The sequence below is a fragment of the Anopheles arabiensis genome, chromosome X, assembly GCF_016920715.1.
Source record: "Anopheles arabiensis isolate DONGOLA chromosome X, AaraD3, whole genome shotgun sequence".
NCBI lineage: Eukaryota > Metazoa > Arthropoda > Insecta > Diptera > Culicidae > Anopheles > Anopheles arabiensis.
The window spans coordinates 24,776,094-24,794,228 of NC_053519.1; the positions used below are offsets into that span (position 1 = coordinate 24,776,094).

General features: G+C 40.1%; 1 protein-coding gene and 1 long non-coding RNA gene across 6 annotated transcripts in view; one reads left to right on the forward strand and one right to left on the reverse strand.

The window, feature by feature from the left end:
- Window positions 1-18,135, forward strand: part of LOC120906456 (homeobox protein B-H1-like) — a 111,439-nt gene that overhangs the window by 6,854 nt on the left and 86,450 nt on the right. The gene's annotated exons all lie outside the window — the stretch shown is intronic.
- Window positions 15,151-16,051, reverse strand: LOC120906457. The gene is made up of 3 exons (XR_005740093.1): window positions 15,877-16,051; window positions 15,684-15,786; window positions 15,151-15,605 (listed from the first exon to the last, which is right to left on the reverse strand). It is a non-coding gene; the product is annotated as an uncharacterized LOC120906457 (long non-coding RNA).

Sequence of the window (18,135 nt, forward strand, 5' to 3'; positions counted from 1 at the left end):
TAGATTCCACCACCTGATCTCTTTAATATACCTTGGGATAAATGGAAGCATCACCTTGTTTTGCCTTTTTTTCGAACAGGTACTCAAATCTAATTCTAGCATTGAGGCTGAAATAATCTAGGCTTAAAATCGAAGCCTAGTTTTGTGTGTGGATTTGTATGAAGTGTTTACATGATTTCAGCCTCCAACTGTCGCACTCTATATAAAAAGCTGACTAGAATCGTGAAGAGCCCCACTTTTGGATTATCGAGAAAATTTTCTAAACTGGTACCTTCAACATTCCTCAAACTACGATAGTTTAAGAGAATTTTAGAAATTACACATCACCGTATTACGTGATGTGATATTGCTGTTGCTTTCTTCAGGATTCGCCGTGAAATAACGTTTGGCATCGCTATAATTTGTGGCTACACGACTGTATACTTGTAAAAACTGTAAACACCAAATTTTTACTAAATATAGTAGCAAAATTTGCTTTCATTCTTTATAAAAAAATATTGTAAAATAAACATACACCACCGTTCCTTCTGAATAGTAAAAAAATGAACTAGACACCATAGTCCATTCGCCATAGTAAAAAATCTTGACGCTATCAACACAGTTGGTCACTCACAATTCCACATTCTAAGCCGTTTCGATTGCTAGTCGTACAGGTATGGGAAAAACAATGGTAACAGGTACGGTCGCCAAATATCAAAGCAAATGAATGTAAAACGAATTGAACGCCATGAGCATCCTGCAGGAGAATGTCACACACATGCATACACAAACAGTTGGCACTTACAAGGCGATTTATCACTCGCTTCTCGGCCTAAAGGCTAAGATCAAAGTGTAGGCGGTTTATCACTCACGAATCATTAGTATCAGGATTTTCGATTATCAATCGAGCAGATTGTGGATGAAAACTTATAACAAGTATTACTTTCGAAGCTTCTATCGATGGACGATGGGTTTGATTTTATTTTAATTTTTTTGCTTTTAGCTCCGGTAAGAAAAGAAGACAAATTTTTATGGTGTTTTTTTTGTTAGAAAAATTCGGTTTTTATCGTCTAATATTGCCTACTTGATCAATGGCAAGGTTTGATTGGATCGGTAGCTTTATTTCCCGACGAAACCAAAAAATAATCGACACAAAAGCCACAAGACAGTCAATTATACAATATTTGTTTGTTTGTTTATTTTTTTTTATTACGGCCTGGCCGTATTAACCCCTTTCGAGGAAGTGTATGTTGTTAAACTTAAAAAAAAACCCTGTCTATTGTAAGCTGTATTGATTGTGTGTAAGTGTGTGAAATGTAATGATTATATGGAAATATTATTATTTTGCATAAACGTGTGGATAATTTTAAGATAATCTATATCAAAAATAGCTAATAGGTCTCGAACTGGGATGAGTGGTGTCTTTTTTATAGTTTTCACTGATGCAAGGAGTTGATACCTACAGCTTTCGTACGTTTGACACGACCACAGTAAGTGGTCAATGTCATGGTGTCCTATACCACACGGACACTCTTTTGTCTTTGACAAGCCTATGCGCTGGAGATGAGCGTTTAACCCATAGTGATTTGAAATCAGTCTTGACATAGCCCTGATAAAAGAACGTCCAACCTTCAAGCCTCTAAACCATGGGTGTATACTAACATTCGGTAATATGGAATGACAATGGCGACCAAGATCATCTTCACTCCAGTATTGTTGCCACTTTTCTATACAGTAATGCCTTGGTACCATAAGCACTTCTTGCAGATATATAGGCCGACTGAGTATTTCGATCGAGTTCGATCCCGCTTTCGCCAGTCTATCAGCTTATACTATATTATATATTATATTATAATATAGTATATATATATATATATATATATATATATATATATATATATATATATATATATATATATATATATATATATATATATATATATATATATATATATATATATATATATATATTATACAATACTTGTTCTAAAATTTCCTTAAACTGATACAGTTCAACATGTTGACTGCTATCTTTAATCGCAGTGTTTCAAATAAGCACGCAGCGCATGGCAAGAGAGCGGAGAGAGCGAAATTTCCTCGTGTGATTGTTATCAGTCTTATGTTTGCATTGTGATAAGTGACCTAGCTCATGCGTTTCTCGTTCTTGCATTCATCGTTCATTCGTTCTGAAGAGATTAATTGATTATCAAATTCAAAGAAGCAAAGGGATTAAACCAGTCACCCGGATGCGGGTTGCGCGGCAGTAAACGTTTTCCCATACATGTTCTTCTTTGGCTGTGCAACGAATATTCGCGGTTATACTTAATATAAAAGGGGCGGTCCCGTGGTACAGTCGTCATCTCGAACGACTCAATAACATTCCCATCATGGGTTCAAGCTCTGAATGAACCGTCCCCCCGTAGCAAGGATTGACGATACGGCTACGTGGTAATGAATTAAGTCTCGAAAGCATATATAGGCCGGCAAGAAAATCCGCGTAGGACGTTACGCCAAATAGAAGATCACTTAATATGCTACGTACCCTGACTATAATTCAAAAATGCTTTCATGATATATTTGGCTTCCTAGGAACATTTTCTAACATCGATGATCAATCATCACGTCATCGATAATCATCACAATCGATGATAAATTTCTATTTTTTTACAGATCTTTTGCATAGATGTAAAGCTTTGACGTGGTTATAACGTGATTCCACGTTTTGCGGTGTTTAAATTTGGCATGATGTCAAAGGTACACACACTATACACTTTAACTTCTTGAGTAATTGACATATTTAACCAGTATTTTATAAACTAAAAATGTTGGTTTAGAAAAGATTAAAACATTTTCAAAACAAGACAATTTTTCAAAAATTTTATGATGAGATTTTTCAAACCCTGAGACATTTGGAGTCTCCATTTTAATAGCTTGGGGACTGAGATCTCGTGTTTTTTTAGATTGATACAGTAGATTTCATTTATCTCCTCTTAATAAATTTATACAATAATTAAATTTAGGACTTTCTTCCCGGCAGCTGTCCACTGTTCATCAGCCAAGTATTTTACTTGAGCATAGCTAAAAAATGTCATCTACGCCGTGTGAAGTTTTTTTTTCCGAAAAGTGGTATTAGGCAGTGCTTCCCAACTTTTTTAGGATTGCGGACCACTTGGCTTTGAAAATACGTTTGCCGGGGCAAACATTCATTGAGGGTATACATATTTTTGACTTAGTTCAAAGTTCTTGCTCAAAAATATATTTTAATTTTATTCTAGGCATGTCAGTTGAAAATTTCATTTTAATGGGGGGGACAAAAATGCACGATATGCATAAAAATAAGCTTTTCTTTTTCATTAACAAATCCTCTTGCGAACTACGTCTGTTAACGCTACGGACCACATGTAGACCACAGGTTGGAGACCACTAGTCCAAGGAACTGTCCAGGAATCCTCAAAGTCAAATAGGTGCCGTCCTTTAGGTGGATGCATTAAAATGCCGTTGCAACATTTTTACCAGCCTGTAATAGAAAAACCACTGGGCTAGATATAATATTGCTGCAGAGAAAAAATACCCAACGGAACAAAAGTAGAAAGCTTGGAGCAAAATAATCGTTTTTCTCCCTCTATCCTCTATCATGCGCTTGCTTGCACTCATGCGCGAGCGCTCGAGTATATTCTCTCACAATTGAGTATTCGCAGTTCAACCCGTGCAGTGGGAATGTATGTGTTAATGTAGCGAAATTTATCTCTGTATCTCATTCCCCCACTCCCAAAAGTCCACATTCACTTTCCGCGCACTCTTACAATTTTGGCGCGCACGCTACGTACAACACAATACAAAAGGTCGTTTTAACTGCGGACACTGATCAAAGTCGCAATGATTCAATCGGAACGCCGACACTCCAAGTCAGAGATATGGTGTGAAAGAAAAAGTTTTTTCGGGCCAAATCGACAACACACACACGATGACACACATCGTCACATCGATCGCCGTCGAATGAAAGTGATTTTTTTAAAATAGATCTGTGGGGCGAGTGAGGGAGGAAGGGGCGTAGAACAGAGAACGGTAAGCGTGAGTCGTCGCGTGTGTGTGTGTGTGTGTACACTCGAGAACTCAATTTTTGCTCTTTCCTGGAAGCCACATGTTCTACATTTTTCTGATTTTAAGCAACCAAAGTAGAACGGGAAGTAGAAGGCTACTTCATATGTTATTTTTCTTACTACTTCGGAGCGTTTTGAATCACTTGGGTAGTAGCGTAGAGGATGTAACATAGAAGAATGTTTACAGCAAATTTTAATTACAACTGAAATATTATTTCCTACAAACAACAACAAAAAAACATGTGTTTAATCACTGATTATCAGGCCTATTATATTGCGTTCGGCATTCGAGAAGATTCACTCGCACGTTCATTATGTCCATTTTCGTATCGTTTTGCTAGCGACGTTCCGCTTCGAGTAACTCATCGGCAGATTCGAGTAGACGAAGTAAAAATCGGTACCGTATTGCTCGAACAGGAAAGTGCATTCGAGAGATTTTCTGCCGACAGCTCAAGCTATCGGAAACGCGCAAATTTAACCTCACAAAGAATTTAAGCCACTGTCTACGTGTGTAATTAAGTTTAACATAAGTTTATGAACACTCTCATCACTCATATTTACCCCATTTCCAACAAAATTATGTAATAAAAAAATGATTTTAAAGAAGTGCTGAATCCGTTTGATTACACTCACTCCGACCGCCGGTTGCTTCGACCTACTGTCAAACACACAGATGCTACTACAAAACTGTCGACGAAATCTAGTAAATAGTAAGAAGAGATTTTTGGTTTGCAGTATATATCTAATAAATATCTAAGTATATATATATATATATATATATATATATATATATATATATATATATATATATATATATATATATATATATATGTATATATATATATATATATATATATATATATATATATATATATATATATATATATATATATATATATATATATATATATATTTATATATGTTTGCTGTATGCTATATATGCTATGTTTGCTTCGATAATTTTTTAGCCTTTCAGACAATTGTATCTTTAATATTTTTTGCAAAGGACAAAGGACAAAGCAGATTGTAAGGGTTAGGTTTTTCGATTATAGTTTAGGCAATTATGATTTGATCACCCCGCTAAAGACTTTAAATCGATTATTTCTCGCAATTCCACAAAAAGACTGTTAGTAATCATGTTGACGAATCACAGTGAAGAAAACAGATTCTTTAAATTAAAAATATATAAAAGTTAAAACTTAAATCATTGTCGAGCAGGATATTCTACTCCTACTACTATGTTCAGCGGAAAACCTTGCGATGTACGATGTTGTCACACATATCCCAAGTGACAAAGCAGAGATGGTATACTCCGACCTATACTCAAATAACACGGATAAGTCTAAGAATATTTTTTATCACAAATTTCTGAGTATTTTTAAATTTGTATTTTTAAATTAGTAACAAAAAATCTAAACCTAGACAGAGAGAGAGAATATTTGAAATGTGCTATGAATTAGAGCAGCGGTCGGCAAACTATTGAGGCAATGGGCCTACTTTACTAAATGATCAAGTGCCGCGGGCCAGGAGAATGCCGTTTTTTATTATTGCGCTTAAATTATTACATTTTAATCTTTTAGAAACATTTAGGTGTTATTGTTGTTTATCTGTAATTATATCATCCAAGCATAGTTCAAAATTAAAGATACCTTCTTTAAAAACGAATTGTATCCTTTAATAATTTGTGAATCAGCAATAGATGGCCAACAAATTGATCAGTCAAAAAATTACAAAAACCGATCGATATAGCTTCTTGAAGACCCCATCTTCCCACGCCGCAAAAAATATTGAAGATATTCCGGGGATGATACAATTGTCTGAAAGGCTGAAAAATTATCGAAGCAAACATAGATTCAGTAATTATAAAAATGCTTTATGGACAAGTCATGCCATGTCAGATAAATTGATAACTGATTCCTTATCGAAAAGGACTTTGAAAATCGTTGTACTCGTAAACAGCAACAGTGTGGAATCGTTGTTCTCCTTAAAACAACAAGGTTTTTTAAAATATTTGTTTTTGCTTTCAAATACGATCGAAAATATCTCCAAAAAAATTTAAAGGGAAACCAACTGATTTCTGTGTAACCAACTGACAGAGGTACAAGTGGCTACATTATTGAGTTATCTGGGCCAAGAGATCGATGCAACCCGCCAAACAGTCAAATAGTAGCCGGCATCTCGAATAAATGAACACATTTTAACAGTCGTTTAAAGTTAATTAATTAAGGTTTAACCGAATTAATTTGTTGTTCATTCCTGTTAAAATAAACGACCGTCAAAACAGTTAACGACTGCTCGATATCGCATATAGGCAAACACGTGGAAAAAATTCGAGCAGTATAATTAAACGACTGTTAATTTGTATCGCATACGCTCTTGACAGTCGTTTGTTTAACGGCGGCATAGTCGTTAAAATTAACAAATGAACTCAATGCGTTCGCGATGCCAAATTCTAGCAATTTTTAACGACTTTGGTTAATTTTTAACGACTGTTAATTTTAAACCATTTCTTTCGCGATGCTAGCTAGTACTTGGGAAACATAAACACACATATCAGGAAGCTGAAATCGAGTCCACTGGTTTCGCCATGGCAAACAGTAGCTGGTATCGCGAAAGAATTGGATTAAAATTAACAGTCGTTAAAAATTAACCAGAGTTAGCATTTTAGAACTTGCATACGGAAATTGGTCAAGTGCAACAACTTCTTCGCTCATACGCGTCAGCGAGCACCCGCTGCTGCCAATAGACTGCTATCACCCACCGCTCGAATTTGATTTGGAAATCACAGCATCGTCTATGAATCACGCTACCACTGTTACGGAAATAAAGCTCAATTACGCACGTGCTGACCTTACTAAACTCAAGAGACTGATCTGCTCCTTCAACCAATCCTTTGAATGCTCATACATCCAACTATACATCCATTGACCATGCCACGAACGATTTCTCAGAGTTTATGCGGGCCGCATTGCGTGAATGTACTCCTATTAAAAAGCCCCATCGCGGACCACCGTGGGGTGACCGCACATTACATGCCCTAAAAAAAGCAAAGCGAGCCGCTTATGACTATTTGCGCGCTAGTCGATCCACACCGTGTCGGCTTTACTACAATGGTGTTCATGCACTTTATCGACGTTATAATAGAGTCTGCTATCGTCGATATATACGCCACACTGAACGAAGCTTGCGAAAGTACCCTCGCCGCTTTTGGAGCTTTGCCGACAACATGCGCAAGTCAACTGGCCTCCCCGGGACTATTCGGTATAAGGATAATTGTGCACACTCGCCATTAGATATTTGTGAACTGTTCGCCACGCGTTTTGAGGATAGCTTCATCTCTAACATCACAAATCCGGAGGCTGTTGCTTCCGCACTCGTGAACACTCCGGCAGATGCAATTCATGTCACGCTACCTATCGTCGCCGAGACCCTAATTACCCAAAAAATCGAGCGTCTCAAGTCGTCATGCTCCGAGGGGCTAGATGGTATCCCAGCGACAATTCTCAAGCGTTGTGCCGTATCGGTAGCTCCTGTTTTAACTAAGATTTTTAACGAATCTCTGCGCACAGGAATCTTTCCATCACTGTGGAAGGTCTCATGGCTAACACCCATCCACAAAAAGGGCAGCAAAAACGAAGCAGTGAACTATCGAGGTATTACCTCTTTAGCTGCCTGCGCCAAAGTGTTCGAGCTCCTCATCTATGAACCATTAATAGCATCTGCCGGCAAATACATCAGCACCAACCAACATGGATTCATGCCTAAGAGATCAACTACGACAAATCTGATGCAATTCATTAGCGGCTGTTATAAGTCCATTGATGATGGTATGCAGGTTGATGCCATTTACACGGACATTAAGGCGGCTTTTGACAGTGTGTCCCATAACATTCTTCTGGCAAAACTTGATAGACTTGGATTATCACCACCCCTGGTAAAGTGGATGAAATCATATTCATGTGGTCGTTCATATGCAGTTAGAATGGGATCCCACCAATCTAGATCTATCGGTGCCTCTTCCGGCGTACCCCAGGGCAGCAACCTGGGGCCTCTGTTGTTTCTGCTCTACATAAACGACTTGTGCACGGCACTCCTGGATAATAGTTGCCTACTTTACGCAGATGATGCTAAAATCTATCGTGAAATCCGTGAGTCCGAGGACCATCTTCAACTTCAAGCCACTTTGACTGAATTTGTCTCCTGGTGCAAGCGTAACGCACTAAGCGTCTGTATCGATAAATGCGCCATAATCTCATTCAGCCGTTCAAGAGCTCCAGCGCTGTTTAATTATACGCTTGATGGTCAGAACCTCGAAAGACTGAACTGTGTAAAGGATCTAGGAGTCCTCCTAGATGCTAAACTCTCCTTCGAAGAACAGATAGACCAAGTAGTCGCTAGTGCCAATCGTCTACTTGGCTTGGTCATAAACATGACGCGCGAGCTTCGTGATCCTATGTGTTTCAAGACACTGTACTGCGCACTTATCAGACCACTGCTGGAATATACTAGCATCTACTCGGGCACTTGCGCGGCTAGAGTCCATCCAACGGAAGGCAACGCGCTTCACCCTTCGTGATTGGCCGCGTCGTCTCGACTACAGAACTAGGTGTTTGCTGCTTTGGATCCCGCCTCTCGCCAAACGTGTTGAGCACGCCAGACTGGCATTTATCACGGGAATCTTAAACGGAACCATCGACTGCCCCGAGCTACTTTCAAGGATTCACCTCTATGTTCCTGCCAGAATACTTCGTCGCCGACCAATGCTGGCAGTCGCTGAAACCCGAACAACGTTTGGCTCTCGCAACCCCCTTCTTTGCATGTGCCGTCTTTTAAATTCAGCTGACGATATTTACGAGCCTGGAATGACGATAACGGAACTGACTTCGCTTTTAAGTGTTCGGAATGCGTTCAACAATAACAATATATAAATGTTCTGTTCGTTATCTAATGTGTAATGTAAACAAATTTTGACTCGAGAGGGCTTCATAGTCCATCGATTAATAAACTAAACTAAACTAAACTAAACTAACAATTTTGTCGCGAAAACTTAGGATGCCTACATGCAAGTCTTCGTCCATCGTGGCGAAAATTCCGAATAACTGATGAAAAGCAACTCCTGAAGTGTTAGATTTATTTGTCCAAGGAAGCTTAAATAATTACCTTCCAAATGATGTACATGTAAAGAAATTATCTCTCCTAGTTTTTGTTCTACAGCCAGCCGAAAAAAAGTCATTTGTTTCCATGTAAACATTACGACGATATTGATCACGAGTTTGAACATACCAAACGATCCATCATTCCATAGTACTTTAATTGAAGTTGAAAGAGTACGATGGTATGTTATTCTAAAAGATATTCACTAATTTGTATACGAATAGTTTCTTTCCATCTTTGAAAATCAGTCAAAACCTTTCGCGGGCCGGATTGAATGTTGCGGCGGGTCGCATTTGGACCGCGGTCCGGACTTTGCCGATCCCTGAATTAGAGCGATTTTATTATGAAAATATACTCTTACATAAGGTTTTTCAAATACCCTCCTCAGCGTTCAATAATGCATTTGTTTTGAACAGTCCTTTTTCAACAGCACGTATAACCGAAGAAACGGATAAAAAGGTACTCGGTAAACGGCGCTCCTATGCATGAGATTTGTATGAAAGAATAATAGAAGTTATCTCTTTATTACAATAATCTAATTATTTGCATATAGAAACATGTGCAGTATCAGATAAGACCCTAATTTGTCATCGCACCGTGCACTTGTTTTACCACGTTACTTGTGTTTGTTTGCGTGTTTGTATATGTGTGTGTGTATAAATATATATATATATATATATATATATATATATATATATATATATATATATATATATATATATATATATATATATATATATATATATATATATATATATATATATATATATATATATATATATATATATATATATATATATATATATATATATATATATATATATATATATATATATATATATATATATATATATATATATATATATATATATATATATATATATATATATATATTTATATATATTATGTATACGTTCTCAGCGTTTGTCGAATCGATAATCTATGAAAGTTATAAAAATACCTAGACTAATTATTTCCAGCACTCATAAGGCCGAGAGGCCACGGAGCTTTCTCAAGCTGAATACATTGAATACATTTTCCAAAGTGATTATCGGCACGGGCAATTTATTTGCTCAACATGTTTCACTTGTGTTAAAATGTTATTTAATTGTGAAAAGGAAGCAATATGTGTGTTTGTTTACTTGCGAATGAACTCTTCCATTTCGCTGGTCAGTGCATAGTTTATAGACTAATAATATTGCTGAAGTTGAAGTGCCGTGATGTAAGTGAATGAATGTTATCAATCGATGAGTTAAAATCCTGTTCAGCATATTGACCTTAGCCCACCCTTGACCAAACTTTTCCTCAAAGCATTTTTGGAAAAGGTGGGTTAAGGGTGGGCAAGATAAATACATCGGATCGGAACTGGCAGCTCCGATTGTTCTAAAATTTGGTGGGTTAACGACTGAATCGACCACCACCCACCCACGTGGGTTTGAAGTGGTTTTACAGTGGGTTAAGGACGATTTGGTTATTTGGGTACAAACGAATAGTATGTAACAATAAATTTACAAAAAGCATAAATCAAGATTAAACAAAAGGTATTTTTAGTAATTCACGTCAAAGTTTAAAATCCATCAAATCGATGGGTTTCGTAAAACTAGAAATGCTTCACATCCACATACACTAGTATGTCAAAATGTACTTAAAGATTTTCTTAGGCCGCGGGGCCATGGGGCTTTCTCAAGCTGAGAAAACATTCTCAAACACTCATTTAAGTTTCTCAAGCACTCAAAACTTGTTCTCAGACGCGAGCTCATGGTCGTCGTCAATTTTTCTCACTCTGAGAAACTGATATAGCCACTCAAGTTTTATTTGGACCTTTTAATAGGAAATATGTTTTTGATCGCATATTTCTTAAATTATAAACATGGAATACATTTTCTAAAGTGATATTTGAAAAATAAATAGCACAATTGCTTATATTTCAGTTAGCCGATCGCTGCATCGTCAACTTTCTCAAAGATTCTCAAACAGATTTTGCATCTGAGAACGAGTTTTGAGTGCTTGAGCGTTTAGAAACCTCATGGCCCCGCGGCCTCATAGGCTGCAGGTCTGCCTGTACCCATGGGGTTTCTCAACGCTCATTTTCTCAAGCACTCATGAGTGCTTTTGAGAAACCTACGTTCTCAACGTTTGTCGAATCGGAACAAAATCAGTTTTGAGAATCTTTGAGAATATTTGAGAAAATTGGCGATGCAGCATCGGCTAACTGAAATATAAGCAATTGTGCTATTTGTTTTTCGATAATCACTTTGGAAAATGTATTTAATGTATTCAGCTTGAGAAAGCTCCGTGGCCTCTCGGCCTTATAGATGCTGGAAATAATTAGTCTAGGTATTCCTTTTGCTTTCGAAACATGCTTTGTCCCCTTTTTTAGCCACATACGTTTGCGTAGACCCTAACAACTTCGAACAAAAGACTTGTTTTGTTATCATGAAAACACTCTGTTAAAATAAAAAATAAATATTAACCGCCAATTCGATGGTACAATGGAGTTTTCCTTCAATCCCAATAGAGCACACACTATCGAAGAGGAGTCATGTGGCTATCTGCTGATAAGGATCGGGCCGAGCAGTCCCGATTGCACGAATATTCTGGAACGTGGCAAAGGTTACGATCTTTAGCCATTCTTTCACCGATATCCGACGTTTTAGCTAAAATAAACTTCTTCTTCTTCTTCTTATTCTTCTTCTTCTTCTTTGGCACAACAACCGCTATCGGTCAAGGTCTGCCTGTGCCCACTAGTGAGCTTGGCTTTCAGTGACTTATTGTTACCATAGCAGGATAGTGAGTCCTACGTATTGGGGTATGGTCTATTCGGGGCTTGAACCCATGACGGGCATGTTGTTAAGTCGTACGAGTTGACGACTGTACCACCAGACCGGCCCACCCAACGTTACTTAAAAAACGCTTGTGTATCTCACATTTATTGTACATTCGGGTGAAAGAATAAATCCTGTTGATAACGTCTCAACACCCTCCTTATCACTAGATTGTTTTTAACAATTTTGCTATAAGGCTAGATTTACTGTGAAAATAATTATACCCGACAGGCAAAGAGAGTGAAATTTACAGGCGAGGGGCATGTAGAAACAGGGGGAAGGGGTTCGGTCGAATTCGTATTGTCCGCCATAGTCGAATGGCAGTGGTTTTTTTTTTAGAAATGAGAGTAAACCGGCGCAGCGCTCTCTCCCTTGCCTTCAAATTACACGGGGCGCTCTCGCGATACAAACAGCTGATCAGCAGATACCCCGTCTTACTGCGTGTATCCCGTTGTTTATGGTGAATGCTGTAAATTTAAAATGCATTGATATAAAGCAGCGCAAATCACATAAGTTTATGTTTATGTTTATGTTTATTTGTATATCGATGGACAGTAATGCCCTCTCGAACCATTTTAGCAATGTTTTACAATGAGTTCTTTACAATGGATTACAATAACATAGAACAAAAAAATGTGCACTATGGAACCAAGTTTAACACAGAAACACGATCATTAAACTCAGTTGGCGAAATCCTCGGCTCAAAAGCGTCGCTGACTGCGTTGAAAGAACGGCATATGAGTAGGAACGGGTCAGAGGAGCCAAATTGCGTTCTACGGTTGTCGAGGGCCAACATTGCCCGAGTCCGGAGTGGCCTGGCCGGAACGTACAGGTTGATGGCAGCCAGTAGTGACGGAGAGTCAATACGGCCGTCGAGAAGTCCCGTGATGAACGACAACCTGGCTTTTCGTATACGCTCACTTAGGGTGGGTAGCCCGAGTAGTAAACACCTAGTCCGGTAATCGAGCCTTTGGTTCCATGAGCGAAGTGCAAATCGTGAAATTTTGCGCTGGATTGATTCCAATCGAGCTAACGGACGCGCTGCAGTTGGCCACCATACGATATTTGCATATTCCATCAACGACCGGATAAGTGTGCAATAGAGCGCCTTGGTGCAATATACATGATGAATGAAGACAGATTAACGCAGCTTTATTTCAATGCGCACAACTCTTCATCACTTGAAATTACGGCCGAAGCCGTAATAATGTGAATTGAAATAAATAACACTTCAGCACTTCACTTCAAATTACATCGGGCGTCCGGGACTTAGGCTAACACGCGCGCGGCTTCACACTGCGAAGGTTTGAACTGTACTGAGGATTTTGCGTGTTAGCAAGAAAGGGAGCGCACGTGGACCATTCGCTGCACTAGTGCGAGCGAGACACCGACCCAGCAAACCGCTGCGAGAAAACCAAACTGAGCGCGCTGGCTGAAAGTGAACGCACACATCCTCACTTTTGTAATTGTGTGAGTGCAGAAACTGTGTAGAAAACAAAACACGCTCTCGCCTCCGAGCAATCCCACGTATTTCCAACCGTCTCCCTCTGCTTCTACATGCTCCTCGCCTGAAAGTCACACACTTTTACATTCTCTTTGATAGCAGGGTAAGCGTTTAAGCACTAGAAGCCCTGTTATGTTATATTAATGTAAAGTAAACTGGCCTCGATGTCCTTGGTATGGGGTTGATATGAGTCGATTCGATTTTTTATATTGATTAAGTAGCTAATGAAGTTTTTTGGTACCTAATTATGATATTTATTATTTATTTAACCACAAGAAACCCTTAAGCCAAAATAAACATGTCTAAATATGTATACATAACGAATGGGACAAAATTGTCTCATATGACGGTTCTAGTAAGATTGAAAAATCCGGTGGTTCTAGTGTTAAGAAAAATTATTGTGTATATTTGAATGTCCGGAGGGGTGCTTTTTGCCTCCGATTAGCCACGTTCTCACACGGTATATTCTGCCTGAGAATATTACGGATGCAACACAAAGCGTTAACTTTAGTGTAAATTGGATTTCAGCCACACAACCCTATAATCTTTTGACAGGAAGTATTACTACGGCGAACGGATCTGTGGGCCACGCAAAGGATGCGGCCTTGTAAATCAAACCCGCTCGGGTAACAGCGATCTTCTCAACCGTTCAACACCAATAATTAACCTTCCCCCTAGTTTCTCTCTCAAGTAATTTGAGGAGCCTATGCCGCAGAAGGGGGTGAAGAGGGAAGAGAGATTTCTTTCTGATCCGAATATGCAAAATTAAAATAGGTTTCTTAGAGTTGCAAAATCCGAATGGTTTCTTTATTCAATGTTCGGTCCCTTTTATACCCCCGGAAGCCCATACAATTTCAGGGTGTTAGTTTATCCTTTCCGAGGATAAATAGTACATAAGTGTACGTACGCGTGAGTGCCGTGTGTTAGTGTTTGTGACGCATATTTATTCCGCTTTTACACGTAGTGTTCCCGGTTTCTAGTTTATGGTGATCGCGCACCTCGCGAAATTACAGTTTGACACATTCGTTACGGAATTAATAATCGCGAACGTAACATCCTTCCCCTCGTAATTAATTCCCGTGAATTACGCAAATAAAAGAGTGAGCGATTATTTCACTGGCTGCCTGCGTTGCTCGCTAGCCCAATCGCAGGCCGCAGCAAAGCTCTCCGTCGGTGAGGTCTCCCCTTGTATCGAAGAGTCTTTGTAGTCAGGGAGCCAATTCCTCGTCTCGACAGGATCTCGTCTTTCTTGTTGGTTAGCGGTAGATGTACATATGGTTGTGGGTTGACCATCATCTCCATCCGCTGACGATTCGCCTGGACAGGGTTGTCGCACTTCCATCCGACAAACCGTTGCGTGGTGACGTCGGGGAACTCAATATGATCTACATCGGTGTGTAGTGGTGAGGGGTTGTGGGGATGTGTCCCACACAATGGCAGGGGTGCCATAGAAGACTATGGAACCACAACTTCATGATGGTGAAGTACGCGGATCGATATACCACGATCTTCTTCATCTGGATCCGCGATATGCTGGCCGAAGCGACGAGCCAATGGCAATCAAGACCACCCAGATATCAAAGCCGAAGGCCTTTGTATGGGAGCCATCGCGCTGATCAAGGCTCACTTTTTCGCGCGCATAAAGCAAAATGTGCGCGAAGGCGAAAAAAACCCGAAAGCGCTTCGTGTCCTCTCTCGTGTTTCTAGTTTTATTCTCTCTCGCATGTCATCACTCTCTCCCAGTTTTTCGGATTGAAATGAGAATTCACTCTCTTGATTTGGTTGCGGCAGTCTAGTTGCTTCACACTCTTTATTCTCTTCTTTTTGCAGTTCCCACAAGAGGATTCACACATGTGTTCTCATATACTTACATACACACACACACGGTGGTTGCAAGCCTGGCGCGGCTGTTTCCAATTCTGTCTTTTCTTCTTCCCTCTTCACACCGCGCTGGAGCCCGTGGTGGTGCGCGTGTTCAGCCTGCTTGGATCAGGAAAGATGTCATCAGATTTGGCGCGCCTCAACCGCGGTGTTGTATGAAGGCTGTTGATGAAAGTACACAATTAATAGACTCACTTTGTTAAAAAGATTACACTTCATTTAAAGATGTGACAAACTTACCTTTGTGCTTGAGGATCAATTGAAACTCTAACGCCTGTGCACACAGTGTCAAACTTTTTAAGTAGTTTGAGGAACAGCTAGCGGTAGCAGCACACATCTGAAACTTGTAATGTGCAAAACATTGCATATTAGAATAATATTAGAATTAGAATAAATGTCACATAGCACTAGACACTTCGAAAAGGACACTTACCCAAACAATTAGATGATAAAAATTCGTCCTCCGATGAAGCAGAAAGAACACCACGGATGGCGCAGTATGGAAAGTGTTTCACGCAGGAAAAATAGTTCACGCAGCACACAAACACACACTCTCACGTCCACGGTTCAGAGCACACTGAAGTCGCTCTTTGGCTTGGATGGAAAAGCGCAAACACCCTGATGAGTGCGATGGAAGAAAATGACGTGTGTTCAACAGGGATGGGTAGAATCCAACACACGAAGTGTGCAGGAGAATTCTCTTCGTGTGGCAAGAGAGAATTGACTAACACCCTGATGAGCGAGAACGCAACAAACGTTGTAGAATGTAGAAATGGGATAGGAATAGTGAGCGAAGGCAGTTTTTGGACATGAAGGGGTTGAAACTGGGAGAAACAGGCTTCGGTTGCTACTTGGGCAGGGGCCTGCCCACGCCCGAATGCAGAGCCGATTGCATACGATTGTATCTTCACCATTAACATGAGTCGGCCTTTCTAATTGAAGCTGATTAGCTGTCTCTTCCTCGATCAACGTAAATGATGACCCTGCATCTAACAATGCAAATGTTTTCAGCGTTTTATCTTCGTTGCATAACACGACCGGAACAATTTGGCAAAGTATTTTTTGTTCTTGATGACAATTCTCATCCGCATCGGCGGTGAAGTGCAATCGGTGGTGCGTTTCTTCGCATCTTTGTGGACCGCATTCTCGTGCGGCTGTGCAATTATGTGCGGTGTTATCGATTGCATTTCTTGCGTATGTGTTAGTGGCCGGTGAATTTGTTTGTGCATTACCAAAGTGATTATGATTAAACGGTCTTTTTGTGTTGTGCGCTGAAGACTGGTGAACGTTTACCGAGTGTTTTGGCCTTTCTGGCCGTTTTGGAAATTCTTTAAGCACCTTTGCTTGAGGAAGCAACCATTTGCCAAAATCTTCCAGCGAAGGAAGAACACCCGGTTTGATATTGGTGGATTTATATTCGATCCACTTTAAGTGCCTATCAGTAGGCAGTTTACAAGCCAACTCATTTACGAGGCGATGGTCTTGTAAATACATGGGCATATTTATTGCTTTTATGTAAGTGATCATGTCCTGAATCGCGTCGGACAAATCAGGTATTTTGTGCTGATTTTCAACACGTATGTTTTGCACGTCTTGGAGCAGCTCGTTGTACACGAGTTCTGCTCTGCCTAATTGCTCTTCGAGCTTCGTAATTATTTCCGGCACGTTATCTGGCTCGAGAAATAAACGGTCCACGCATTTATACGCCGCTCCCTTAAGGGCGTGCTGAAGCCGGTTCATGTTTTCAACATTTGTATATTTAGCCTGCTTAGTCGTTTCCTCATACGCGCGCTTGAATTTCAACCATTCTTTGGCCTTGCCATTGAAATCAGGTAGCAGATCAAAAGTCGTTTGAGATATGTGTTAGTGTCAATGCTACTACCTTTCAGCGCTTCGATTAGGGCTGCGATGGCCGTGTCTTGGCCAGAGCTGGTTGGCGCTGGAGCCTTAATCTTTGCATAATCTTTTGTGCATTAAATACATAAGAATGGTTCGTCCGCTTTAGGCAGCCGGCTCAGTTTGGCGCATGCCATATGGAACCAGCGATCGCATTCGTCGCATTGGATCATATTGGGATCATCATCCCAGCTGCATGAGCGGCAGCTACCACTGTCGTTATCGACGAACGGGGTAAGGTTTTTCTTCTTAGTCATGACGTAGCTAATCGTGCCGATGAGTTTGTGTGCGTGTATAGTGCACAGATTTTTATCAGGGTGTGCGATGTCGCACTGGTTCAACGGTGCGCAAGGGCTCTCCCTTGGAGCTCTCTCTTAGTGCTCTCTCACGTATCGCATACGCAGCTCGCTGGAGCTGTACACGTGTTAGTGGAGCCGTATGCGTGAGTGCAAAAGCGTAGGTGGAGAGCGGAAGCAATCCTATCGAAAGCTTTGCTGTCTTCCTCCTAGTGTGAGTGCTTCCTCTGGAGCGAGGATAGGTTCCTCTAGGAGCGAAGCAATTTCTCTTCGGTGAGAATGTGGAAGGCTAGATAATTTGCGGAAGCTTTCATACCACGGGCAAATCTCTCTACCATACAAATGTGAGGAAAAATCCTCGCTGGAGCCACCAAATGTTACTACGGCGAACGGATCTGTGGGCCACGCGAAGGATGCGGCCTTGTAAATCAAACCCGCTTGGGTAACAGCGATCTTCTCAACCGTTCAACACCAATAATTAACCTTCCCCCTAGTTGCTC